Below are 26,911 nucleotides of genomic sequence, written 5' to 3'. Positions count from 1 at the left end.
GAATTGTCCCAACACATTTTAAAGAACAGTAACTTCAATGTGTTTTAGTCTTCCTCTTTCTTCAGTGTCCAGGATTAATTTAATGGTGATTTCTTTAGTAAACGATCTAAGAGAGGTTCTTTTGGATATTGTCTGGGGGCTGTTTAATCTTACTTATTTCTCCTGAATGCGCCCCCCCCCACTACACTCTTAGGAGAAGAGATGGCTTATTTAACACTTACACAAAGGACAGTGGGTCTGGTGTCATGAGTTGGGTGTACATCATTCTGATATGCTGTGTATGAACAACGAGAGTATCCTTTGTCTAACCGGCTTCTGATTACTTTATAATCTTAAAAGCTGGAATAATAAGGACAAGATTTTTTTTTTATTCAAAGTCAGAATGTTAGTTGGAATGTATTAATATGGTATCCTTTTATGCTTCTATTCATCTTATTTAAAAAGTATTTTAAGAAGCCTTAAAGAAATCTGGATTTATCAAGAAGCCCTCCTTTAAATATGTTTACATAAAAGAATCTGAGTCTATGAAACTAAAAAGAGTAATTTTTAGTCATTTTTTAAGAGCATTTTTAGGAACAGATGTGAGTCAAGGAATTGGGAAACGCACCCTTTCCTGGCAAATGGAGGGACAGGAAAATATAATGTCAAGAAAAAGAAGAAACCAATGCTTACAATGATTGCATTAAGGTCTAAAATGGATAATTGTCTATTATTTCACAGTCTGCAATCAACAACAACAGATACCCCGGTACTGTTTGTCCACTCTTCTTGTAGTGAGCCAGGGCCTGCAGAGAGGAACTGGCCTGTGGTGTTTCTGAGAATGGCTTCTTGGATTATTATAATTACTGGGCTGTTACAGTTCTTAGAGCTGAGTTGTTTATCCTGTAGTTTTTTGCTGTTTTGAAAGGTGAGCACCCAACATCGGAGCACTGTTTTAAATGAGCTATTTAGTGCTTAAGAGATACAATTATATATGTCTACTGTCAAGAGACTAGGCTATACCACGCCCACTCCTGGAAGAAACTAGCCACCTATTGGGTTCTTGTAGCCAGGGAAATTCAAATCTCTTATGAATATGTCAACAGACCATGTGCATCGACAGCGGAGCTGTCAAAAGTTAGAGAAAGCATTCTTGATTTCCCAAGTCCCTTGGTAATTGGTACCAGGTATTGTATTCTATCACATACTTGAGCATTTGCCCTTCAAACAGATCTTACAAATGCTCGGGGACTCATGAGAACATATTTGAAATTATCAATAATAAAACTGGTGCTTTTGGGCTGTTATTTTGAGGATCCTTTCCTTCTTAGCCTGCAAGTACCCTGTTCATCCAAAATAAGATAGAGAGGGAACCTAAAAACCCAGAACCCCAAAGTAGATTCTCTACCACATACAGGTGGTTTAACCTGGAATTCCCCTTCAGTGTTAATTTCTATAGCTAAATATATATATATATATATATATATATACATATATATATATACACACAAAAAATATATTTTATATATAGAAATCTGTGTCAAGTACTGTTCTGAGTGCTATAGGTAAATTAACTTGTTTTCTCAACAATCCTTGGAAGTGGCTTCTTATCCTCATAGGTGGGAAGAGAGAATTCTGTTAAGTGACTCGCCAATGGTTGCAAAGCTACTGAATTTTGATTTGAATGATCCCATCAATATGACTCTTAAGTGTTCTCCAGTCCTCTTTTCCTTAGAAAGTCTTAAATCTCAAGTCAGAAAGTAGAGTAGCTCTTAGCCTAGAAAGATTGTACATGCTTTTGAAGTAAGCTCGATTGCTGTGAAGCAGTGTGCATTGGAATAACAAAAATTAATACTTGGTGTTAATGTACCAAAAGCTTTTGGAGGTTAGTGGCTGGTTGCCTGATTCTTGATAGTTTTACTGTAATTGGATCAAAGAAACAGAGAAGTGGGTGTTTATGGTCAGCAGCTTGGCATGGCGTATCAGTTCGCATACTGGCCATCAACATGGGAGTGGCAACAGAGTTTGATTTGCAGTGGGTGAAATTTGTCTTTGTATTATCTGTAAGAAAGACAAATAAATAGTATGAGATTGCAGGACGTTTATTTATTTAAACAGACTCTTTTCAAGTACTTTCACCTTAAAAATGGAGAGAACTCACTTTAACATTTTATTAATAGATTCGAGTAATAAGGTTACATTTTAAAGTATTTTCAGTGTGGATATATGACTGCCTTGAAGCCAAATTAGAGTAGAACTAGTAAGATTTTGTAACTTTTGAAATATCTTTTGAAAAACTGTGGCTTTAAATCTAATGTTTTTCCTAAACTCTCAAATTATAGTACATTTGTTTGTTGTTTTGGGTTAGCTTGAATGCTAATGAATTATAGAAGTTCAGATTGTACTTAATAAGCCTTTGATAATTTTTTCATTTAAGGTGTGTTTATTACATATTATTAGTGCTTGTTTGTTCAAACCTGGCAGCTGGGCTCTGTCTGTGTAGCACTTTCAAGCAGAGCATCTTGTATCAGCAAGTGCAGAAGTGTTGCTCCAAGAGAAAGGAGGAAACTCCCAGAGTAGAAGAGGAATGGTCTCTTTTAACCGAGTGGAGGCTAATATTGGGGCGCGTGAAAACGTCTGACTGTGTCCTTGTGATTCTCTATGAACTCCAGATGAAGGGAAAACAATCAAAAGCATATTTAGCACCTACTACATCCCAGGTACTCTGTTTAGTGGTATACCTATGTCTATATATTCATGCACGTTTGTCTGTCTACCTTGCTGTGTATGCATAAACGTGCAAATTTATTTATTTAATAAAATATTTCTATATTAAGCACCAGTGTTTTACATGTTTTACAAACATAAACTCATTTAATCTTCATAATAACCATAAGAAATGTGTCTACTACCGTCCCATTTTAAAGATGGTGAAACTAAGACACAGTGAGAGTAGTTGCCCAAGGTCAGCAACTATTGATGATGAGGCTAGAATTTGAACCCAGAGAGAGATGAATTCTGAATCCATTCCATTCCCCAGACATGCATTATAGCTTTCCTTTTTCTTTACCTTTGCTGAGGTCATTGCTTCTCTATAACGTTCTTTCCACTCCTTTTGCTCTTGAAAGCTCACCAGCATGCAAAGGCTCAATTCAAATGTCACTTCCTCCAAGATGCCTTTCCTGATGAACCCAACTGGAAGCCTCTAATTAGGTTCCTAATGGAATGAAGTGAGATACTTACTGATTACTCTCTCCTATGGTAGGAAATTTATATTTTCTATCATGTCTCATGCCAGATGATAAGTCTCTTGAAGGCAGAACTATCATTCACACTATTTTCTGCTATAGTCATGAACATCATGCCATTCATACAAATGTTGCAGGCACTTGGGAGTTTCATGATGGCAGGAACCAGCAATGTTCAACAAATGTTCAACAAATGTTTGTTAAGTGGATGACCATTAGGAATGTAGAGGGTAAAATTTCCCAGTATTACTCTAAGATACTCTAAAAAATTAACTACATTAAAATAAGTATTCAAACAACAGTAATAATATTGCCTTAAGTTCACAGTCCTGTTATAAATTGTTATACAGTCGTGCTAAATAGGGGTGCCTGGGTGGCTCAGTTGATTGAACATCTGACTCTTGATTTCAGCTCTGGTCTTGATCTCAGGGTCCTGGAATTGAGCCCTGCTTCAAGGTTCTGCATTCAGAGAGGAGTCTGGTTGAGGATTCTCTCTCTTTCCCTCTGGACCTCCTTCCCGCCCTACTCGTGCTTGCATGTGCTCTCTCTCAAATATAAAGAAATCTTTAAAAAATAAAAATAAAATCATGCTGAATTAATTAACTACTTACCAAGGTTTTTTAAAAGAACTGACTTTAAGAGTTTGCTGTTATGTATGAACTTTTTTCTTTCTTTTCTTTTTTTTTTTTCTTTTTTAGCTTCCAAAAAAAGAATGCTGAAGAGAAAATGGTTTATTCTTTTGGAGTCAGATTTTTCTGTGCATGTGTGGATAAATTGGTACTCTAATCCATTTCTGAACTATTTCGACAGATTGAATAGCTATGATCTATGCCAACATAATCACTCTGAAGGCTCGGATGAACGAATCATCTCTTTAGCATATATGTGTAGTTGTAGCATTGAAGGCCACATATATTTGTCTCAAATTATAGGATGGAATAAATATAGAACTCCCGATTTTAGTAATATCTGATTTTATAATCAGACCATATGACTGTTTCATTTTAGTTTGACTAACAATAATTGATATGATAAGGTAAATATAGTAATCAGAATTGTGAATTTTAAGAATAACAGACATCAGTTAGTCTTAAAAGGTTTAATTTGGAGATACAGGAATGGAATGTTATAGACTTTTTGGAGATATGTGTATCAGTGAGATTTTGCTGTGTAACAAATCATGTAATACTAGTGACTTAGGAAAATAAGCATGTATTATGTCTAACAATTCTGTAGGTCACCTGGTGACTTTGGTTTAGGCTAGCCTGGGTGATCTCTGCAGGCAGCTTGGCTGGGGCCATATGGTCTAGGATGGCCTTGCTCACATGTCCGGTGGTCATTGTGCTGGCTGGTATGGGGGCCTCGACAGCTGATGGTGTATCTTTGTTCCATGTGGTCGTCTCACCCTCAGTAGGCTACCCAGGGCTTCTCTGGGTAGTGTTCTCGGGGTTCCACAGTGCAGCAAGAGAGGGCAAGCCCCAGTGGGTCAGCACTTTTCAAATTTGCCCTTGTCCTCCTGGCCAAATTAGTTAATATAGAAAGGGACTACCCAATGGTAGATGCAAGGAAGCAGGAATACATAAGGGGTCATTACCGCAACAGGTCTCTAAATTCTGATGCGACCTTAGGCCAGCAACATGAAGTGATAAAAAAGAGAAAAAAGTTTGCAGGCTCTCAAAAGCTACAGTTTTCAGAGAGATAGTTTATAGACCTTAGGTTTCCCTGAAGTACTTAATAATCATTTGAAGCCCTTCTGGCTTTTTATTTTTTGAAGCTTTGAGCTATAAAAATGGGGAGCCTTTCATCCTTCCCTCATTCAATAAATATCCCAAATTGATCTTCAGCGAGGACCACAGCGATGATAGAAGGGGTGTGATCATACTGGCTCCAGCCACTTAGATCTCCCATGCGCTGTGCTGTGTGGCATCTCGGAGAGTGCTGACACTGGCCCTTGCTGTTGGCATCATTATCCCTGTGTTACAGGGGAGGAAGCAGACTCGCAGAGAGCATGTAGCTGGTCGGTGGGAGGCTACATTTTGAACCCAGGTCTTTCGGACTCTACAGCTACATCCGAAGAAGAGTTGCTTGCTAGTGGGTTGATCGTGGTTTTTTCCAGCATGAAGCCTTTGAGTATTTAATGTCACCCTTGAAAAACTGGGAACCATGGAGAAACAGGAAGGGTTTGTTTTTTTTTCCTTCCCCCTTTCTACTCTTTCCCTACTCTACAACCCTCACTAGTTGGACCAAATAACCACGTTTAATTTGAAGATGATAAAAGCTCAGAATGGAAATTTTACTGCTGGTTCCAGATGTAATTTTTAAATCTTTCAGAATAACTGATCCCTCCCATCATGTCACCGTGACTCTTCAAAGGTTCCAAAGTGAAATTCAGAATCCCGAGATATTCTAGAACATATATTTAAAATGTCATTAGAAGATAACCTTCATTTAAAAAATTAACTGTTCCTCTCCCCGACTCTTACTCCCATGTGCACTCCCAGAGCACAGTGCACATAACTGTGTCCTCATACTCACCAGAACGTTGTGTTTGCCTGGGTGGGTCTGTCCTTGTCACCAGAGTGTGAGCTTCTTGAACACAGAGCCCTTGTCTGTCCTCTCTCTATCAGTAGCACCTAGCCTAATGGGAACATTCTAGTATCTGCTGTGTGATTTTATAACTGAATTCCATGCCTGGGGAGAAATTCTTTTCTTCTTCTTCCTTTTGGTCTATCTGTCCTCCTTTGGTTCTGTCTTTTCCTTTCTAGATGATTTTTCCTCCCCTTTCAGGCTGTCTCTGGTCTTCAGCTTTCCTCAGCTTTCCGTTTATCCCACCAGCTCATTAGTCATTTTTATACTCACTTCATGTTGAAATGATAGTATCTTGGATATATTGAGTTCAATAAAATATGTTATTAAAATTAATTTTCCCTGTTATTTTCCTTTCTTTAACCTTATGGTGAGAAAATTTAAAATCACGTGTGTGGCTACTCTAGAGAGTCGATATCCAGGTGAATTGATTAATGCAAGTTCATAAAAACAGTTGTTTTTATTTTTGTTTCAATTGCATGGATCTGTTGCACTAAAGATCCCATAGATCACCATCTCTCGCTCACATAGCGCTGCCTGTCCTGCCTCCCCCAACACCAAAAATTCATGCGAACGAATGGGGAGAATTTACCTTGCTTTTAATGATGCACACAGATTTTTCTCTACTGTAATAAGTATCCTTGGAACAAAAGTACAGTTGACTCTTAAGTTATTTTCACTAATGAAAAGGAAGCCGCAGAGTGACTAATGTAAATTGGAGGATACACTATTTTCTTTGGAATGTTTGGGTTCTTCCATTTTGGAACAGGTGTGGCCACTGTTGAAAGAAACAGTAGAGTCATACTCAGCATATTTGATACATGAGAAACTGGAAAACTGCTCAGCGTCCCCTGCCTTCCATTTAATGGATGTAGAATTCATCATATTGTTCCTCTGCAGCGCAAACTCCAGTGCCTAAGTAAACTCGGTGTGTTTGCTTTTTCTTTCTGGTTTAGGGAAGAAATCATGTTTTAGCTTAGAAACTCTTCTTCTGAACTGTGATTAATTAATCACAGTTATTAATCGGTTAAGGATTAATTGTGTCAAGAATAGCCTCACAATGTCTCCTTTTGCATCAAGACTTCCAGAATTGCTGTGGATCACTAAGAATTAGTTATACTGATCTGCAGTTAGTCATCTTTGATGAGTGCCAACTTGTTTCCCTTTGGCATGGAGTAGGAGATCGCCCACTTTGGCATGGAGTGGGAAATCACCTCCAGTGGTGGTAAGTGCACATCAGCTACCGTCTCTTGGGCGGGGTAGGGGGTGGGCGGTGGAGAGCAAGTGCCCTTTACAGCTGGGCGGTAGGGGTGGAATCCCAGACTAGCAGCTAGCTGTTGTTGCGAATGACCTGGAGATAGGGTCTGTGCTGTGGGTACCAGCTCATGCCAAAGGAGTCAAGCTGTTTACCACTTTGGGGGGTTGTGCTATAGGTGGATAGTACTTCATAAGGACATAGTCAGGTCTTTTTTTTTTTTTTTAAGATTTTTAAAATTTATTTATTTGACAGACAGAGATCACAAATAGGCAGAGAGGCAGGCAGACAGAGAGAGAAAGAGAAGCAGGCTTCCCGCTGAGCGGAGAGCCTGATGCGGGGCTCGATCCCAGGATCCTGGGATTATGACCTGAGCCACCCAGGCGCCCCAGCATAGTCAGGTCTTAGGGATCCATGTTTCAGGATACCTGCCTGTGATAGTCAAGGAGGGAGCTAGCCCCTGGAGCATAAACCTGGGATTTGGGAGTTGAACAGAAAAAAAATAAAAATCTCTTGAATTCTAAACTGACACATTTTAAAATCAGGAAAACAAACAGCTCTGAAAAGATTTCTGGGATTTTAGCTCAATGGTTAATATGGAAGATGTGTCCTAGAGCGGTTAGGAGGGGGATGGAATAATCCAGTGTTGATTCAGACTGAAACTTTGGACAAGTCATTGAATTTCCCTGTTTTACCCATCTGTTTAGGAAAAGGAGGGGAGGGGGATAATTTCTCCCAGAGGTGTCTGGAGATTTGATTGATGTTTGAATATGTTTTGATATCTTTCATAAAGTGACCAGACCAAAGTATGTCATCAGAACTTGAATGTCTAAAACAAACTAAATCTGAACCATCTTGAGTAGATGTTAAGTGGTTCTGTGGCTTTGATATGAGTTGTACTTATTAAGATAGTGTATATATTTTAAAGAAAGTTCTATGTTACTTTCTTTTGAATGTCAGATGTATGCTTGAGGTCTTTAGCTGTTAACTTGAGTTTCAGTGTGCCTTATAAATGGTCAGTCACCTGGGGGGGCAGCTTACCAGTTCCAGCCACCCTGACAGTTAAATGCATTTCAAAATGCTTCTTGTCAGGGACGATGCCTTTTGCAAATATTTGAGATATTTGTTCTCAGTTGTGATTTGTTAGTGAACCTATGTCCTTATAGCAACTCCTTGGGAGGTGCAGAAGACAAAGCCCGAAAGCAAGTAAGTAACATGAGCTCGTTCTATATCCAGAAAAAAGCTTTCATTGAAGGGTACTTACTGATAGACTTCTCAGTATGTCTATTTGATGCCTATTTAATTTCACATAGTACTGCATCTAGTCACGCTGTTTCAAGAATCTGACAGAATGTCCTTTTACTTTGCTTTTCCTTGTGAGGAGCAAACAGCACTGCCACCTTGTTGTCAAAGTTCTGTCTGATTTGAGTGTGCTGAAAACTCAAGTGAACGCCTGTCGTGGAAAAGCGCTTACTCTTTCTCTTTGTCGGTACTTGCGGAAAAATCTTAAAAGAAGCTAGTATTATTGGACTGAATTCAGTAATTAGCATAATCATGATGCTCTGTATTGTTCCGCAGAGCACGCCCCTTGGCCAAATTTCCCATTAAGAGGACACCGATGTTGTCCTAGTGAATAAATCCCGGCACACATGATGCAAATCAGCGAGTTCCTGCTGCTGCGCCGGTGCGGTTAATTTTAGCCAGGGTTTGTTCTATGAGTTGTAACACTGTTTACCCAAGTGGAAGTTAGTAAGCTGAAATGTGACTTCTGGGCCTGATGTGATAGGATATCTATTTTAGACTGCAGACTGGGTTTATGGTGGGGAGAGCAGTCTTCTGAAGAATTGCGGCTCAGATTTCCTTTGAAAGTGCTTGTAAGTAGTGGGTGGATTTTTAAGATTTCTCTTTGTTCTTTTCTCCTTAAATCTTCCTTTAGTAATTTTTTATCTCTTGGGAAAATTGGAAACTTTGGGGTGGGGACTTGAGAGGATTCTAGGAACGGTGGCAAAGGTTTTTCTTTACATGTATCCTACTGCAAGAAACCTGCCATTTTCGGTTTTCCCAAGAGAAAGTATTTGATTCTTACAGTTTTATCTTTGCAGAAGCAGTCTGTAGATTATTTCTTATTTTATCTGTTAAAATATTCGATTAATGGAATGGTTGTCTCATTGAGCTTTATTTCTATGGTAACCTAAATCTTAGGGAAAAAAAAGTTAGAAGTGGATTCCTGTTAAACTTCCTGTGAGCCACAAGTTTATATGCAGAAATAATGGAAGCATCATATATAACTTTGTAAAATGTATAGACAGACGGTTTTTATTTTTCTAAGATTTTCTGTTTAAAAATAGACCCGTGTACCCCTAGAGAGAAGCACTTAAAAAAAATAAGTTTAGGAGGAAGGCTTTACAAAGTAATTGAAAGCATCCTCTGGAAGATGGAGTTAGTTACCAAAATTAACGAAAGGTTATGAAATTTTTAAATCATAATTGCTCTTAAAATTAACAAGTCATTGTCAATTTAAGTTCAGACCGAAGAAAACTAAAGATTTTAACATCAAGTATTGTTGATAAGATCTAAAGCACCTTGCTTAATTAGTTTGAGGTGTGTTTTAAATCAGAGTATACCTATCTTCATGCCAAACAACGAGCTTATAACAGAGAACAAGGCAGGACATTTTTTAAAATCAGTTAATACATAAATTATATCACCTATAGGAATATTGGTTTTACTGAAACAATTCTAATAGGTCGTGTGCTTCCCAGGCATCCAGGTCCATATCAACTCTGTTGCAAGGAGCAAGGAGGGAGGCATTCCCTCAAATGCCATTTTCCCATTTTGCAAGCTTTATTCAAAGACTTCTTTGTTATTATGTATTGTCTGATTTAAATCCAAATGACCTAAGGTGTCAACAATGAAAGGATATGTTTCAGTGGTACATTTAGTAGGAAAAGAATGTAAGAAGGGAAAACAGAACTGAGTTCTTGAGCTATTTTTAGAAAACAGCTCCTATTAAAACTTGTTTTTTATTGAGCCGAAGAGAAATTTACAGTCCAGATTCATTGTAATTATAACAGCAAAGTCTGTAATACAACTTCAGTAATAAATGGGACTTTGTTCCAGTATTTGCTTCATAATACATACTTCCATCGCAAGACAGTAAATGGGTGTTATTCTTACTTTTAATTGTCACCTAGGCTCCGTGAGCATCTAAGTGGAGTGTTTGTAAAGGTACACTGTCGGTACTGTTGGTACTCGATGGTTTTCAAGCTGTTATTCATTCCCTCCACTGTCCTTTAGTCCTGTAGAAAAGAAAGGCTGTTCAAAATGTACCCATTTTTAAAAAATTTAACAGAAAGAAGCTTCCATAGGTATTTTTACTAGAGGAAGTGTGTGTTCTTCTAGGAGTTGCTAAAACGCTCATAAACACTTTCAGAGTGTCCCTTTTAGTGATTTATGTGCTATGAGAGCCTGATACAGGTGAATGAAAGGGGAGATCGTTTAATGATCTAAGTGTCAGTGTGGGAATTTCTTGCGTTCGCTGGGCTGGTGGTTCTCTTCACTCCTTCTTCTCTTGTGTGCCTGATGGAGTGATACTAGTTATGGTTCCCTCATTAGTAGAGTCCCTGTTGACTAGTTAGGACCTTGGGCATGACCCAACATGGTGAGCTCAGCTCAGGGTGACAGGTGAGGGGTCCATATGCTGAGCAGCCCGGGCAGCTGTGGGGCCTGCAGATAGAGCCCAGCAGCCCACAGTTCCGCGCATGTGCTGTGCACACCTGCACCTTCCATCACCGTCGCCCTCCCTGCACTTGGCTTTGTGCATTTCTGTCCTCCAGTCCTGTTTAAGCTGCTTTCCCTGGCAGCCTGCCCCCCTCCTAGCCCTCTGCCTCTTAAAATAGTTATAGACCCAGAGGCTCTGACAGAGTGGCTCCTGCTTGCAGTAGATTTATTTTAATGTTTCTCTATTCCTAGAGAATTAGTGTTCTGCACTGAAGCTTTGAGAAATTTTTCAGGGAAGCAAAGAAGAGGCTTTTCTGTTGGGGGGGGGTCGTCTTCATTCACATGAGGCTTTTAATAGGTAACTGGACTGTGCGGTTATATGGGAACTTATATTATCTAACAGGTTGCCTTTTGGTTTGGAGCTGAATGCAAGTGCACAGTGATCACATCTCTAGAATGTTCTCTTTCAAAAGGAAATTTTGTAGGAATAGGCTTTGTTATGCTGAATTTCAACTCTTTTTATCTAAAACGAAAGGAACAGTGCACAGAGGGACGCCTTGAGCTCTGGCTGTCTTGTACACAAGTAGATGGTAATAGGATTGGGCCCTCTGCTGGAATTCTGATTTCTCCTGGAAATACTGGCACTGCTGTTATTATTTAGCACGTGTTAAGCACCCCCAGAGCACATACAATGCACAAAGACAGCATAGTTCCTACTCGCAGAGGACTCACGTGCTGAAATTAGGCACTGCACAGAGACTGGCCCCCAACACCACACACTAAGTAAACTGGTAGAAGGGGCACATGGGTGGCTCAGTGGGTTAAAGCCTCTGCCTTCAGCTCAGGTCATGATCCCAGGGTCCTGGGATCGAGCCCCGCATCGGGCTCTCTGCTCAGCAGGGAGCCTGCTTCCTCCTCTCTCTCTGCCTGCTTCTCTCTGATCTCCGTCTGTCAAATAAATAAATAAAATCTTAAAAAAAAAAAAAAAAACTGGCAGAAACCATAATATGAAATGGAAGAGAAGGAAAACAAAATGGAGAGGGGAGGGTTGGGGGTAGCTTGTGGGGTAGTTTTCAGATTGTCTGGGCTTTTTTGCCAAAGAGGACAAACTACAGTGCCCCTCAGGGTGCTCCCTCCCTTTCTCTTTCAGCAGCTGCGGAAGTGATGGAGATAGAGGAGAGTGACCCCAGCAACCAGAATCCCAATGCCAGTTCCCTGTTAGAATTCCCAACGAAAGGGAGGAGATTCACTAGTTTCTCTGCACCTAGAATGCTTATATGAAGGAGGTAAACTTAGTGTCTTATTAAAAGGCAATGAATGTAGGAAACATCTTTCCCAATATAATGGTATTTGGATAGAAATCTGAATTTGCATTCCAGATTTTTTTCTTGCCTCCTGAACTGATATGCACTTGAACTAGTACCTTAACCCTGCACTGGGTTAGGGTGTTGATTCACCTGTTGAATTAGAGAAGTGCTTCGAGCTTCTCAGAAGAAAGGCATTACGAAGGTCACCTAAGCATTACTGCAGCTCATAAAGGAGTCAGAAGAATATGAATCAAAAGAGAACTAGTAAGACAAACTTTGGGTATTGGGGATTAATAAATAGGAATACACTGTATGAATCTGTGAGTCATTTTTCCCTTTATATGCAATCTCAGCCAGTCTGACCAAGGTTCCGGGTCTAGTTCATGGCTCCCCATCTAAGAGACTTGGAGAAGACTCAACAAAGAGCCTCACAAAATGATTAAAGGGTTGAAAAATGATATCTATAATAAGATGTTAGGAAACGTCTATTATTTAGCCTGGAGGGAAAAAAACGACCAGGGGACTGTTGAATTGTTACGTAAGTAAGTATATGCCTCAGAACCGAGGAATGGTGACCAACTAGTATCTATTTCCATTGAGAATATAAGGATTCAGTCCCACAAAGGTTAGGTTAGAACTGTGGTCTTCACAGTGCAGTGCTGGCTCTCAGCATTGGCTCCACCTGGGAGCTTGTGAGAAATGCGACTTCGCAGGCCTTACCCAAGACCTATGGATTCAGCAACCACGGGGTTGGGGCCCAGCAGTCTCTGTTTTGACAAACCCCAGCAAGTGATTCTGATGCACACTAATGTTGGAGGACCACTAGATGACATACAAAGCCAGGTTTTAGAAAATGGAGAATTTCAGTACTGGACAATGTAAGCCTTTTTCTGGAAGTCATCTAAAGATGGGTCTATATTTGTACATTTTTGATATTCTTTCTGCAGTCTAGAGATAAATGACCTCTCAAAGTCCCTTCTAGCCCTGACTTTGCTCTGGATTTCCTCTGTCACTTCGAGAAGATTAATAATTAACCAGGAAAATTTTGCAATTACTTTTCTGAACTCCGTAATTAAGACAGTGCCCATTTCAAATGAGAATCAGATGAGAAAATGTGATGCTACTGTTGTATTATCAGATAACATCACAGTGTTGTTCAGTAGACGCCCTCCTCCCCTTGTGACTTTTTACCGCCACCTGAAGGGGAATTTGGGCAGAGGTCAAAACAAGGAACGTTTGCTGGTGATCATTTTGTGTCACAGACTGCTGGCTAGGTGGGTCGCTTTGTTTCTTCATGAAGCCTATGTCAGAAGATAGGTGGCTCTCGGGGAAGTTTGATCGTACCCCATTTTCCCTACTCTGTCCCTTCTGCAGAACTTTGTCCATGAGCTGTTCTGTCACCTGCGGAAATGCCGTGCCTCATCCCTGCCATGGCAAATTCCATCTGACACCCTAGGTGTAGGGGCAAAGCCGGAGGACCTGAAGAGAACTCAATCATGGGCTCATGTTAGCAGTTTGGAGGGTCTCTGCTGGAGGTGAAGGGTGGTGACGTGTTTCATCCTGACGTTTTTAGATCCTCAGCAGTCCGTAGTACTGCTAGGCATTTAGTGCAATTGAATGCTTAATTACTCAGTCAAATGTTCAAGGCCACAGGGCGCTCTATTCCCTCCTGTGTAATACATTACCCAGAGTTAGGAAGGTGGCAGTTCTTCCTTTCCCCTTCAAAATAGTTATTCCTCCTCGGAGTCCCTCTACTCTTTGCGCTTTTGCCTGATGGGATCGTCTTGGGTTGAAAACACAAACTACTGAGAGTGTGTCTGTTTGTTGTACTTTGTGTAGCATTTTGTACCGTAAAAGCTTTTTGTGGTCCTAATGAAGCATTCTCAGAGGACATGTTTTGCCGGTGCTGCTTGAAAAGTGTCACACAAGTGGCACACTGCTGTCTCCAAAGAAGACATGCTCCGTCTTGGCCAGGATACTGAGCACTCATTTTTTAGCGCTTAGAAATGGGATAGGTAGAAAGCTTGGCTTTTATAGCTAAAGCTAATTACACATTTGCAGAGTATTCAGAGTTCCTTGAAGTGAGAAAAGACAAGCGAGGGCAGCCTGGCTGGAACTCCAGTTTGCCTCGTAATGCGAGACAGAGCCGTAAAGGTGGCAAGTGTATGTAGCAGGGTTGCCCGGTCTACAGACCTGGCTGTGTTTGAAGATACTGACCTCCCAGACGGGAAGATGCATGCCCTGTTACTTTCTCCTTCTGTGTCCATTTAAAAGTATGAAATCCTGATAAGATAGCTGTATATCCTAAATCCAGAGGCAGAGGCCACTGATTTTTAACACCCTGAAGTGGTCTGAATATTAAAATGCTCTCTTTAAAACCAGTGAACTCTCAATAACTGTAAACCCAATAGAAAATTCAAATGTTTGGCTGGTTTGGTTCTTACTGATCGCAGGCAACAGGTTGTTTTCATTTCTATACAAAGAGAAATTACTAAGGAGTCATCCCCTTCGGTATTTCACCCTGGCAAAAATAATTTTGTTTTTAAAATCAAGATTATATTGAGTCTACATATGTTTCATTAAAAATGAGAGTGGGTAAGTAGCTTGGGCTAAACCTTTTTTATTATAGTTCTTCAGTCCAAAAAAATTAAACTTGAAGAGAAAGGGGAAAAAGCTCCTTTGCTTATGATTAGACTACTGGAGAATTACTGACCTAAATAATAAAACATCCCCAGGAACAACCTAATAAGGTACTAGTTAAATAATTTATGGTGTTGCCACATAATGCAACTCTGTGCAGCCACTTAAAATGATGGCATTCTGTTTGTAATGAGTGAACCTTGCAGGTTTACAAAATACATACGTATAACCATTTTCCAACTGGAAGGCAATTTTTTTTTTAAAGATTTTATTTATTTATTTGACAGAGAGAGATCACAAGTAGGCAGAGAGGCAGGCAGAGTGAGAGTGGGGAGGCAGGCTCGCCGCTGAGCAGAGAGCCTGTTGTGGGGCTCCATCCCAGGACCCCGGGATCATGACCTGAGCCGAAGGCAGAGGCTTTAACCCACTGAGCCACCCAGGCACCCCCTGGAAGGCAATTTTTAATGGCCTAATGGCTTCATTTTCTTTTTTTAAAAGGAAGGTACTTGTATGTACATGAAAAAAAGAATGCTGTGCACCAAATTAAGCAATGGTTATTTCAAGGAGGTGAGCTGATAGACGATTTTTCCTCCTCCTTTTTTGGCTACCTATATGTTAGATTTTTTTTTTTTTTTCAATGAGCATGTATTATGTAATAATGGAAAACTTTCTTTTCAAAACATGGCTATGATAATTCATTTTGATTTTGACTTTTGTATTTTATTTAATTTGGCAGTGGCCTGCCAGTGGCTTACGTAAGTAATGTGTACTCCAGTGGATAAAACCAGTACAGCAAAATGTACACAAAACAATAGTTATTTTTCAGTGGTGAACGAGGAGTATTTTTCTTTGTTTTACTTTCTTTTGTTTTTCCCAGATTTTTTTTATGTGAGTGTGTATTATTTTTATAATGGGAAAACTTGACTTATTTTTAAGGCAGAGACTTAAGACCTTGATTCTTGGGAAGAGGCCCACATCAACTGATGCATGGCAATTATTGACAAAGGGTAATTTTGTGAATTCTGCAGTATAAAAGGTATTCACCAAAGGTCTGCTTTCACTACTCATGGCAGTGGATGTTCAATTAACTCGAATATGACCTCAAATTGAATAAGATCTCAGGCTCAGTATTATTTAAAGGAAAGGAGTTGTGAATCCAGCATATTTTTAAGTCATTAAAATAATACTTTATGGTAGGATTGTTCATTTAAATTTTGTAAGGGACCATCATTCTTGATCTTATACATAAAAGTAGTGAATGGTGGAACCATATGTTGTAAAGCTCAGAGAACATTTTGAGTGACAGTGATGAGGGATGATGGAAAGAACAAGCCACCTAGCTAGTGTTTCCAAAGCACTCTCTTTGCAGTATCAAAGTGTATCTCACCAGTGTTTATTAAAAGTGACAGTATTTTAAGAGAGTACCGGCTCCCTCAATTATTTCTGCCAAATGCTGCTAGGATGTTCTTGTGGCCTTAATCAGAAGGTTATTTGGGGTAACTCTTTAGTACTGGTGGCAGTTGATTTAAGAAAATCGTGAGCAAAAAGAGTTGGCCTCCCTTTTAGCTCGTTTTGTGTGGTAACGCGTGAGAATAAGTCCTTTTGGTGGTTATTTAAAGGTGTCTCTTTGAAGTGTCTTCCTAAGTCTGGGACTAAATGAGTAGAATCTGTCACCAGGTTTTCTTGGAGGTAGAGGTCTAGATTGAGACTGTATTGAAGCCACTCTCAACGGGACTGATACCTTGAGAAACCACAAGAAATCTGGTAGCATGTGTGTACTGCCATGTTTTGGTCTAGCCTTCCTTTCAGAACCTTTGTTACTCATAGAAGAGTATTTCCTGGAATACTTGGAACTAAGAAAGCTGGTTTTTCAAGTTTCCTTCTTACCATTTTTGACCCTTATAAGGAGTGCCCTCTTGTCATCCCCTTCTGTATTTCTTTACCATCTCGTCTCTCTCCTACAGTTGTAAGGTAGGAAGAATCGTGTCATTCCTCTCTGCACTGTTGGCTCTTCAGGAAAGTAAAGACACATTCCACATGGGTTTATTTTCATTTCTTCTGGGGAAGGAAGGGGAGAAGGAGATGTTGGGGAACAATTTAACCCCAGTAAGGGACGCAGTGGATTAAGGGCTGCCGCCAGTGAGATCTGTGATCACCACATTGGATGTCCTCACCGGCAGGCAAGTCCCAGCCCTCCTCACACAGGGTCAGCTCAGATGTGTGACATGTCACATGCGTATCAAGGTAGAAAAAAATTGGTGGTTACAGTTTGATTGGTGGAATGCTTCGCAGGTTGAGTGGCTCAAAGCAAGAAAGAGAATAGCTTTTTAAAAACGATAGAACAGATAAAAATATTTCTAGACTATATTCTGAGATTCTGAGACTCTAGACCAAATTAGAAAACGTAGAAAAACTCTCTGGTTGCTGTCAAGAGAAAGGGTGGCTTTAGGAAGAGAGAGGGGAGACTGGATCTCAGCTTAAAGATTTGGACCGAGTTTATTTTCTTCCCTTTTATTTTTTCATTTGTTCATTCATTTCTTGGTTTTGTTTGGTTTTGCCTTTAAAGATTAAAACTGGAAGTAGGAGGATATGAATGCTCTCAGCGTAGTAAGGTGGTTAGGAGTTACAGATGAGCTTATCTATTATTATAAATGTTTTAAAAAGAACGTGATTGCTTAAGACTTGACTTGGAATTAAAGTGGCAGCTAAAGCAGGAAGAGAGAATGCTGGGATATTCTGTCACTTTCTGCCTTGGCCTGTTATGCAGACTTGAGTCTTCCTGGGAACCTCGAGGATAGGTTGTCTGGCCAAGCACCTCCTTCTGTCAGATCTGATTTTTGCCATCTCTTCCTTTGTTTACATTTTTTTTGTTTGTTTTTCCTTGATCTTTAAATCACAGTGTCTTCAGGCTCTTTGAGTCTTGTCAGTAAAAATTAAATGATCCAGAACTTTTATTTGAAAAAAAAAATGACTTAAAGCTTAATCCAGAAGAAACTTCTGATCAGGGATAAAAACTTGATATTGTCATATGAACTATTAAGTATTACAGTGATACATTTTTTAAAGTTTGGTTTTCATTTTATTGCATTCTGAGAGGAAATGACCCTCAATTGGCAATAGTATAATGAAGTTTTTGTTTTCTATCTCTTCATTAAATATTAAGTACTGAACTTCTAAGAACTCAAAAGATCTAATTGGATCCAACTATGCAAGAGCAATACAGGTATAGAAGTATCTTTTTTTAAGGACAGATCATGGCCACTTCAACAAATATTATATATAGTAAAATTCACTTTTTCTGGTGACACTGTAGTTCTGTGAGTTTTTACACAAACTCAGAGTTTTTTGAGCACCAGCACATACAGGGTAAATAATAATTAAAACGCCCCAGAGGTTACCTTTGTGCTGCCCCTTTGCATTCAGACCTTCCCACCATCATTTGGTGAAAGGTGAAAATCCAACTAGTTAAGGGAGTTTATGCACAGCCTTTGACCAGTTAAGTGGCTTTGGGTGATTCTCAGGAAGCCAGACTAAAATGGGAAAACAAGGGAGAAAAAAAATCTGAGCAGGGACATAAACAGCTGTATACTGTGTGGAAAGTAGACTTCACAGATTTAGATCAGGCAAATAAACAAATACCAGGAACAAAACCTCTGGGGGCTGGGAATATCAGTAACCAGAGTATGCTACAAGATGTTATCTAAAATGTGCAGTTTTCAACAAAAAAATTATGAGACAACTAAAGAAACAGGAAATTGTAACAGATACATAGGAGAAATAATAGAGTCTGCTTTTGAGGGGCCCCATATATTGAATAAAGCAGACAAAAACTTTATTTTAAAAAAAGATTTTTTAATTTATTTATGTCAGAGAGTGAGAGAGAGCACAAGCAGGGGGAGTGGCAAGCAGAGCAGGCAGAACAGGCAGAGGGAGAAGCAGGCTCCATGCTGAGCAAGGAGCCCAGTGATGTGGAACTCAATCCCAGGACCCTAGATCATGACCTGAGCCGAAGGCAGATGCTTAACTGACTGAGCCACCCAGGCATTCCAAGACAAAGACTTTAAAGCAGCTATTATAAATATATTCAAAGATTTAAAGAAACCATTCTTAAAGAATTAAAGAAAGATAGGGTGGCAGTGGATCATCAACTAGGGACTATTTTTAAAAGAAATAGAAATGATAAAGAGCCAAATGCAGATATGATACCAAAAACACAAGCAATAGAAGTGAAAATAGATAAAATGGAGCACATCAACATTAAAAGTTTCTGCACAACAAAGGACACAATCAGTAGAATAAAAAGGCAACCTTTGCAAGGGGAGAAAGTATTTTACAAATCATTTATCTAATAAGGGGTTAGTATCAGAATACATAAAGAACTCCTACAACTCAACAGCCAAGAACAATTCAATTTAAAAATGGGTAGAGGACTTGATAGACATTTCTCCAAAGAAGACATACAGATGGCCAACAAGCCCATGAAAAGATCCTAAACATCACTAATCATTATGGAAATGCAAATGAGAACCACTATGAGATATCACCTCATACCCATTAGAATGGCTGCTGTTAAAAAACAAAACAAAAGCAAAATAACAAGTGTCGGTGAGGATGTGAAGAAATTAGAACCTTTGTACCTTGTGGTGGAAATATAAAATGGTGTGGCTGCTATATAAAATAGTATGGTAGTTTCTCAAAAAATTAAAAACAGAATTACCACATGACCCAGCAATTCCACTTCTGCATATACACCCAAAAGAACTGAAAGCAGCAGAGACTTGGAGAGATATTTGTATATCCATTTAGTTTAATTTAATTTAATTAGCTGTCTATTTATTTTTAGGGAGGGAGAGAAAGCGGGGAGAGGCAGGAGAGAAAACGAGAGAGAATTTTAAACAGGATCCTTGCCCAGCACAGAGCTCAACATGGGTCTCAGTCTCACAACCCTGGGATCATGACCTGAGCCTAAATCAAGAGTTGGACGCTTAACTGACTGAGACCACCCAGGCACCCCTGTATACCCATTTTAATAGTCTTATTCACAGTAGCCAAAAAGGGGAAGCAAACCAAATGTCCATCACAAACAAAATAAACAAAAGTAAACAAAATGTGGTATATCCATACAATGGAATATTATTCAGTCTGTTAAAAGGAAGGAAATTTTGACACATGCTACAGCATGGGTGAACTTTGAAGACATTATGCCAAGTGAGAAAAGGCAGTCACAGAAGCACACTGATCTCACTCATATGGATGTACTTAAAGTAGTCAAACTCATAGAGACAGAATGGTGGTTGCCAGGGACTGGGGTGAGGGGGAATAGGAAATCACTCTTTAATGGGTACAGAGTTTCAGTTTTGTAAGGTGAAAAGAGTTTTGCCCATGGTTAGTGGTGATGTTTGCATAGCAATGTAAGTGTACTTAAAGCTACTGTACACCTAAAGTAGTTAAATGGTAAATTTTATGTTTATATTGCCACAATTTAAAAAATTTAAACATGGAGGGATGCCTGGGTGGCTCAGTTGGTTAAGCAACTGCCTTCGGCTCAGGTCATGATCCTGGAATCCCAGGATCGAGTCCCACATCGGACTTCCCTGATCAGCAGGGAATCTGCTTCTCACTCTGACCTCTACCTTCTCATGTGCACTCTCTCTCTCAAATAAATAAATAAATCTTTAAAAAAAATTTAAACATGGAAATACTAGAATTGAAAACTATAAAAAAAATGAAAAACTCTGGGACGCCTGGGTGGTTCAGGGGGTTAAAGCCTCTGCCTTCGGCTTAGGTCATGGTCCCTGGGTCTTGGGATGGATCCCCGCCTCGGGCTCTCTGCTCAGCAGGGAGACTGCCTTCCCCCCTCTCTCTCTGCCTGCTTGTGATCTCTGTCTGTCAAATAAATAAATAAAATCTTAAAAAAAAAAAAGAAAAACTCACTAGAGGACTCAACAGTAGATTTGGGTTATCAGAAGAAAGAATCCACGGACTTGAATAGAGAGCCATGGAGATAATGCAGTCTGAAGAACGGAAAGAATGACAAAAGAGCTTACAGAATCTCAGAAAAATACAGGTTACCATTAAGTGTACAAGAAGTAGAAGAGAGAGAGAAAGAGGTGGAAAAATATTCAAAGAAGTAATGACTTACAACTTTCCCAATTTGATGAAAACCACTAAGCTACACGTCCAAGATGCTTGACAGACTCTTGCTTGACTGATGAGGGTAAGCATGAAGAGATCCACACCCAGACGTGTAGTCAAAATTTTGAAAGAAAGATGCGGAAAGCAGCAAGAGAGAACTGACTCAGTTCTAGGGGACCTGCAAGAAGATTAACACCTGACTTCTCATTAAAAACAGTGGGGGCCAGATGGCAGTGAGAGGCCATGTTAAAGTGCCGACAGAGTCCTCCGCCCTGCAAAACTGTCTTTCAAAAGCGAAGGCAAAATGAAAATATTTCCAAGTAAATGAAAACAGAATCCATTGCTACCAGATCTGCCTGACAAGAAATACTAAAGGAGGTTCACTAGGCTGAAAGGAAGTGACACTAGAGAGTAATTGAAATACACACACACACACACACACACGCACGCACTCACACACAAGCTCCAGTAGAGGCAATTAAGTGGGTCATGACCAGAGACCATATAGTTCTGTATTTCTTCTTTCTTCTCATAACTGATTTCAAACACCAAGGAGCAGCTTATACCCAGTTGTTTTCTAGTTATTATAATACAGCTCTTTATGTTCACATCAAGGCATCCTCCCAAGCTCCCAAGTTTTCTAAAGGAAAAACTGAGCCAAAGGAAGCCAGTGACTTGCCCAAGAAAGTTTATCTCAAGTCATTCATAAGGAGATAAGTAGCAGGAGCACTCTCAGAATCAGGAAATAATATTCAAAGACATCTTAAAAACTTATCTCTCTGATATTTTTAAACTGCTATTTTCATCATTCTTTGAAGGTAATGTCAAGCAAATGCTTATGGTTTCTTAATTTAGTAAAAAGATTTCAATTTCAGTTGTCTCCATGAGAGATATGGAAAATGTCCTAGATTTCCATCCGACTTCCTGACCAGATGAACGATTTTTTGAACTTACTGCCTTGTTTAGACTGTTTATACCACTAATTTGGGTGGAACTGAATCACGTTTGCAGACTTCCGATGAAGCACTTTAGAGACCTGAACCAACTTTCCTATGTTGCGAAGAGGAAAAGTCTCACTGAATCAACTTAATCATCTGCTCCCTCTTGCTTTTTCTGCTGCCTAAGAAGTATTGCTTAAGAAAGAAGCTTTGGAATGAGAACAAGAAGTATGCGGCTGTAAATTGAGCATGGAAAATAGTTAAGATAATAATCTCTACCTATCAACTCTTCTATTTATGTTAATGTTCTATTAATAGAAAGAATATGTCGTAGTATCAGGAATCAGTGTTTTTATAAGTATCATTCATAGTTCTGTTGAGCCTCTACTGTAATCAGACCAAAACTAGCAAATAAATCCGTAAGAACCACGATATCTGTTTACATACATGGTTCCATTTTAAACTGCGGCCAAAGAGAAGGTATTTCCCTAATATAGCTCTTGGAGTTTAGCCAAACAGTCCAACACTTCAGGGCACAGAACCGGAACAAGTGCTCCCAGGTTTGCCATGTGATCGAAGTGATGCTCAGTGATTTGCTCATGAAAACAAATCTATTTTTGGTTATGACTGAAGAAAAAAATTATGTAGACTATCTGAGGGGAATCCATCTGTAGCATACACCGAAAGGGAAAAATGTTTAGAAGCCATTGCTCTCCTAGAGTGGGAATAAATGTAGAGGGCGGCCATCCTTGTCCTGTGCTTTCAAGCAGTATCGTATCTACAGCACTCCAGCAAGGCCGTCATAATCCTGAAAAAAAAATTATGCAGGTTAATTCCACGTTTCTAATGGGAGTACATTGCAGTGTGCAGTAAGCCATTCAGTTAGAAATTTTTTCTTCTCCAAGTGCAGTCTTATTACAATGAAAAACTTTTTGCCGTATCTCCACACTTGATAGAGAATGACCAGTATGTATTTCCTTATAGTAACTTTTTCATGAAATCATCAAATTATAAAATTGAAATAGAAGCAACAGGGGCGCCTGGCTGGCTCAGTTGGTGAAGCAGGTGACTCTTGATCTTGGGATTGTAGGTCCAAGCCCCATGTTGGGTATAGAGATTTCCTAAAAATAAAACCTTTAGGGGCACCTGGATGGATCAGTCAGTTAAGTGCCTGACTCTTGATTTCAGCTCAGGTTGTGATATCAGGGTCCCAAGATCGAGCCCAGCATCAGGTTACACTCAGTGCAGAGTTTGCTTGTCCCTCTCCCTTTGCCCCTCCCCCTCCAAATAAATAAACAAAATCTTTTTTTTTTTAAGATTTTATTTATTTATTTGACAGAGAGACACTGAGAGAGGGAACAGAAGCGAAGCGAGTGGGAGAGGGAGAAGCAGGCTTCCTGCTGAGCAGGGAGCCTGATGCAGGGCTTGATCCCAGGACGCTGGGATCATGACCTGAGCCGAAGGCAGATGCTTAATGAGTGAGCTACCCAAGTGCCCCAATAAATAAAATCTTTTAAAAAGTAAAATCTTCTGAAAAAAATAAAAAACAGGGACACCTGGATGGCTCAGTCAGTTAAGCGTCTGCCTTCGGCCCAGGTTATGATCCTAGTCCTGGGATTGAGTCCCGTGTCTGGCTCTGTTCAGCAAGGAGCCTGCTTCTCCCTCTCCCTCTGCCTGCCGCTTTACCTACCTGTGCACTCTCTATCAAATAAATAAAATCTTTTAAAAAATAATAAAAAATAGAAACAACAAAGTTTCTGAAAATAATTGCTGTCATTTAGATTCTGTTTGAGCATCTCCTAGAAAATGGCACTTCCATGACATGAGGCAGTCTTTCAGTTTTTAAAAAACTATTTTTCACTTAGGTTCTGTAGGGCCTTCTCCATCTTCTCTTTCTGTTCCTCAGGCCAAATTGTAATGATTCCTTTAACTTTATCTCCTTTTCATTATTTTTGCTGTTTCTTTCTTTATCCTTTTAAAAACATATTTACTTAATATATTCATACAATGCTTTCCCAGAGAGCAAAAGGCTACTGGAAGACATCTAAATAACACATACGCTTTACGAGCCAAAAACAAACTTAAATGTCAGAATGACAAAAATGCAGGAGGGAGAGTGAATACAGCAGGAATGAGCCTGGAAAAGAATCAGGGTCCAGAGGGGCTGAACCCTCAAGGTCTGCAGTAGAAACTTTACATAGAAAATGAGTTTGTGCCATATTCCATACACTCATGAAAGCCATTGATTGCATTGTTCTAGAAAGGGTCAGGAATTTCCACCCCCTCTCCCCACAGCACAATCCTGTGGTTCACATTTGCAGGCTACACTGCCCCTTCTTAGCCCTGTGGTCTCTGGTTGATACAGAATAATTGAGCTGGACAGGACTGGAAGATATCATCAGCTCCTGAAAATTTCCAAGGATCACAGTTCTGTGGCATTCTTTGTAACCCATCCTCTTTTTCACCTTTTTCTCTTTCCCTGCTCTCTCTGCCTCTCCCTCCCCAAGGAATCTCAACTCCCCAAGTAGGAGCTAGTATCATTAGGAAGGCCAGCCAGGGGCACCCCTTACACTGCGCCTTTGAGTACGTCCCATGCAGTCATTGGGTATCACGTTTAGGGAATAGTCATCTCCTGTCTACTTTTAGTTATGGCGGTCACATCTTTGGAATGACCAGAATTGGACCAGACGACTTCTCAAGTCTTTTCAAACTGTAATGTTCTCTGATTCTCTAATTCTGTGAACCAAAATAGGAATCAGAGACTAATCATAGGTTGTTTCTTGTAAGCATTAACTTCAAATACCGCTTCAATCAGGCTTGCAGAGTACTTGGCAGGACATTTTTCTTAATTTCTGGGTAAAGTTTGGTTCTGATGGCCAGTCCTCAAGAGAAGCATAGAAAAGATGAAGGGAGAATTCTAAAGGAGGACCAGGTGTGACTGGGGATGCACTTTAGAATCCTGTAGATGGGACTATGGTAAAGGCTCTGAACCATGCAGCGACCTTTCCACCCCATGCTCAGATTCCAGAACTGTGGGGTGTTCTTGAAAGTGAAAAACAAAGATAAGATCAATAAAAAGTATAGAAGGTATATTTACCTATTAAGCTGTAGGTCATAACTTGAAAGAAGAATTGTCTGCGAGGCCTGGACTGAAAACAGACTCATGATAAATTCATTTTGTTTATTGCAAAAATGAAGCATATACTGGTGGTACATTCCTAACTTCTCAAAGTGTGCATTCCTCAGTAGTGTTTTGAAGGGTTTTTCCAACGCTAAAAGTAGTAATTGCTCATAGTAGGAAGTTTTGGGTAATATAAAAAAAAAAAGGTCAAGATCAGCTAGAGAGAGCCACTCTGAACCTTGGGTGTGTTTCTTAAAGTCTCATTGCTGGTGTATTCTCAAGCATAGTTGAGATCATTTGGCACACACCATTTGTATGCTGATTTTTCCCTTTGCAGAGAATGTTCCAATGCCAATGATGTAACTTGAAGAATTCAAGTTACATCATTTTATTTTATTTTATTTTTTATTTGAGAGAGCGTGAGAGTGTGAGAGAAATAGCATGAGCAGGGGGAGGGGCAGAGGGAGAAGCAGACTCCCCACTGAGCAGGGAGCCTGATGTGGGGCTTGATCCCAGGACCCTAGGATCATGGCCTGAGCCAAAGGCAGATGCTTAACTGACTGAGCCACCCAGGCACCCCTCAAGTTACATCATTTTAGTTACTATATAATATTTCCTCTTTAGAAGTCATCAGTGTTTCCTTAGCTTTTCCTCCTATCTGGGGGATAGTTAAATGGTTTCCTTTTTTTCATGATTGTAATAAATGACATCTTTGTACATCAGTATTTGTTTACATTTCAGATTATTTGCTTATTTTCTTGGACTTGTGAGGTTCACATCATAAAGCCACCCATACCCTCTCTGTATACTTCTTGTTCAAGACAGCGTACTGGGACTGCCACGCATCTGACCCAGCCTGGCACCATTTCCCGTATGAAAAATAAATGCTCCTGCTTAGAACCATTTAAATCATTTCCAGCTGTACTTATGAGAGAAAACATTTCCGAACCCATTGTAGAGTTGGTATTGGAGTAGCAGAGCAAGGTGACACTTTTATTTATAGTTTGCTTATGCTCTAACTTATTTTAATTGACCTCCTTGAAGCTTTTGGTATATGAAGTGTCCGCAAGTCCAGATTTAAACTGTTTTCCATCTGTGGGCCTCCATAGGGGTGATTTTCAGCTGAAGTATTTATATTTGCCGTAAACCTGAATGCTAATGAATGGGTTTCCACCTTTTAGATCCTGAAGAAGCGAGGTTGGAGACTTGGCTCCACAAGAACGCCCTGCTTTTCTTTCTCTGTGGAAATAGTATGTGCCTGGTTGGAAGAGAGGTCTAATCTGTCCCCAGGGCAGGCCTTCCTCTTTCATCTCTGGCCTCGAAAAAAAGAGTTGTTTCTGAGTCCCTTTCTGTGGAACTTTGAATTTGCACTTCTAAGTCAGCCACGTCCTCTCACTGATCTGTGTTTGCTCTTTGCTTCTAGATGCCATTGTTTTAAACAAGGTGTGACACCTTGTCCCTGAGCCCTTGGATTGGTCAAATGGGCTGCTTTTACTACGTTTGAGTAGAATGTTCCTTCTTCCATTCAATAAGAGTTACTTTTCTTTCTCTCTCCCTTCCTTCCCATTCTTTTCTCTTCTCTTCCTTTTAACTATTTAACCCAAGGCAGGGGGGAAGGCAAAGCCAGCAATATAGGAAGGGAAACATATCAAGAATGAATATTTTATATACTTTTATGACCAGTATCATATTGGTTTTTTACCTCAGCTTTACTGAGGTAGAATACTGAGGTAAAGAATTAATTGGCAGGGCGCCTGGGTGGCTCAGTGGGTTAAGCCGCTGCCTTCGGCTCAGGTCATGATCCCAGGGTCCTAGGATCGAGTCCTGCATCGGGCTCTCTGCTCAGCAGGGAGCCTGCTTCCCTTCCTCTCTCTCTGCCTGCCTCTCTGCCTACTTGTGATCTCTGTCTGTCAAATAAATAAATAAAATCTTAAAAAAAAAAAGAATTAATTGGCAAATAAAATTGTAAGATATTTGAAGTG

The 26,911-nt window shown here is 39.9% G+C and overlaps 1 protein-coding gene across 5 annotated transcripts in view; it reads left to right on the top strand.

Moving 5' to 3' along the window:
- Positions 1–26,911, top strand: part of SLC20A2 (solute carrier family 20 member 2) — a 100,710-nt gene that overhangs the window by 23,155 nt on the left and 50,644 nt on the right. Inside the window, exon 1 of one of the 5 annotated variants that reach the window (XM_032838021.1) lies at positions 8,698–8,942. The exons of 3 other annotated variants lie outside the window; for them this stretch is intronic. The gene's annotated coding sequence lies outside the window, so the exon portion shown is untranslated. Of the gene's footprint in view, positions 1–8,697; positions 8,943–21,663; positions 22,047–26,911 lie in introns of those variants that run through there. One more of the 5 variants, XM_032838025.1, reaches the window with a different exon arrangement.

The sequence above is a fragment of the Lontra canadensis genome, unplaced genomic scaffold (genome assembly GCF_010015895.1).
Source record: "Lontra canadensis isolate GAN:19392208 unplaced genomic scaffold, GSC_riverotter_1.0 scaffold101, whole genome shotgun sequence".
Taxonomy (NCBI): Eukaryota; Metazoa; Chordata; class Mammalia; order Carnivora; family Mustelidae; genus Lontra; species Lontra canadensis.
This window is presented reverse-complemented; position numbering and strand designations above follow the sequence as displayed.